General features: G+C 37.7%; 2 protein-coding genes across 3 annotated transcripts in view; one reads left to right on the plus strand and one right to left on the minus strand.

Annotated features, from left to right (window-relative positions):
* The window catches only part of LOC120554014, a 256741-nt gene that overhangs the window by 77009 nt on the left and 177232 nt on the right, over positions 1-2500 (minus strand). The window lies entirely within an intron of this gene.
* The window catches only part of cdk15 (cyclin-dependent kinase 15), a 19796-nt gene that overhangs the window by 4675 nt on the left and 12621 nt on the right, over positions 1-2500 (plus strand). The window lies entirely within an intron of this gene.

Consider the following 2500-nt stretch of genomic DNA (forward strand, 5'->3'; position numbering starts at 1 on the left):
ACCATACACAAACATAACCACATAGACACACAATCACATAGACACACAATCACAGTAACACACAATCACAGTAACACACAATCACATAACACACAATCACATAGACACACAATCACATAGACACACAATCACATAGACACACAATCACATAGACACACAATCACATAGACACACAATCACATAGACACACAATCACATAGACACACAATCACATAGACACACAATCACATAGACACACAATCACATAGACACACAATCACATAGACACACAATCACATAGACACACAATCACATAGACACACAATCACATAGACACACTATCACATAGACACACAATCACATAGACACACTATCACATAGACACACAATCACATAGACACACTATCACATAGACACACTATCACATAGACACACAATCACATAGACACACAATCACATAGACACACAATCACATAGACACACTATCACATGTTAACACACAATCACATAGACACACAATCACATAGACACACAATCACACAGCACACAATCCACAGAACAATCACACAGACAACAATCCTAGCACACACAGACACACAATCATAGACACACAATCACATAGACACACAATCCACCAATCACACAACACACTATCACACAGACCACCATCACATAGACAACAATCACATAGACACACTATCACATAGACACACTATCACATAGACACACAATCACATAGACACACATCACATAGACACACAATCACATAGACACACAATCACATAGACACACTATCACATAGACACACAATCACATAGACACACTATCACAAACCACATCACATAGACACACATATCACATAGACACACAATCACATAGACACACAATCACATAGACACACAATCACATAGACACACAATCACATAGACACACAATCACATAGACACACAATCACATAGACACACAATCACATAGACACAAAGGGTTAAAGGGTCACTTTATTATCCCCGAGGGGCAATTGGCATTACAGCCAGCAGTAACAAATACCAAACAGCAAACAGCAACAAAGAAACACAACAACAGTATAACAATTAAAATTTGGATTCACAGGATCCTATTAACAATGGGGATAACAGCAGGGATGAATGATCTTTTAAATCTCTTCGTCCTGCATCACGGGAACTATTATGCCCGGTTAGCATAAAATAATGCACCCCCCAAGGGATGACTCCAGATCAGCCAGGATGGCTCTGCCTTTTCAAAGATCTGGCCTTATACAGGTCATGAAGGCCATCCAACGGTGTCCGCATTTTGGCAACACTTCGATGCCTTGCATTCTATTTTTTCTCTTTAATAGAAAGTGACCCGTGCCAGCAAATAAAAGTAAAAGTAAGAACTGATTCAATAAAACAAGAGTAGAACATTTTCACAAAACAGTGTTGCGACATTGAAACTGCGGAGCTACGAAGAAAATACATGCGCTGATGTGCTTTTTTACACCCAGCATCAACATGGGACTCAAAGCACAGTCTGCTGTCGATCCCAGTCCCAAGATATTTGTACTGCTGCACTAGTTCAACTGGTTGATTGTCCATTACAACCGGGAAATGACATTTCTTCGGAAGTCAATGCACATCTCTTTCGTTTTGCCACATTAATGTTTAAAGGAGGATTTACACCAATCAATAAAATCGTTGACTACCGGACCATGTTCAGAGTCAACTGCTGAGGAGAGACACAATGACAGAATCATCCGCAAATTTAATGATGTGGCGCCGTTCCTGATGGCTTTGGCATTCATTTGTATATAAAACAAATAAAAGAGGAGAGATCAATCACATGATAACACACAATCACATATTAACACACAATCACATATTAACACACAATCACATATTAACACACTATCACATAGACACACAATCACATAGACACACAATCACATAGACACACACAATCACATATTAACACACAATCACATATTAACACACAATCATATTAACACACAATCACATATAAACACTATCACATAGACACATCACACACAAATACTATATTAACACACAATACACATAACACACAATTACACAATACAACTCTAATCACAATAGCACAATCACATATTAACCCACCACAATCACATAGACACACAATCACATAGACGCACAATAACAGTAACACACAATCACATAGACACACTATCACATAGACACACTAACACATAGACACACAATCACATGTTAACACACAATCACATATTAACACACAATCACATATTAACACACAATCACATATTAACACACAATCACAAACACAATCACATAGACACACTATCACATAGACACACAATCACATATTAACACACAATCACATACCCATCATTTACACACATCACATATTAACACACATCACATAGACACACAATCATGTTAACACACAATCCATAGACACACAATCACATAGACACACAATCACATATTACACACAATCACATAACACACATCACATATTAACACACAAT

This window comes from Perca fluviatilis, chromosome 24 (assembly GCF_010015445.1).
Source record: "Perca fluviatilis chromosome 24, GENO_Pfluv_1.0, whole genome shotgun sequence".
In the NCBI taxonomy this organism is placed as follows: domain Eukaryota; kingdom Metazoa; phylum Chordata; class Actinopteri; order Perciformes; family Percidae; genus Perca; species Perca fluviatilis.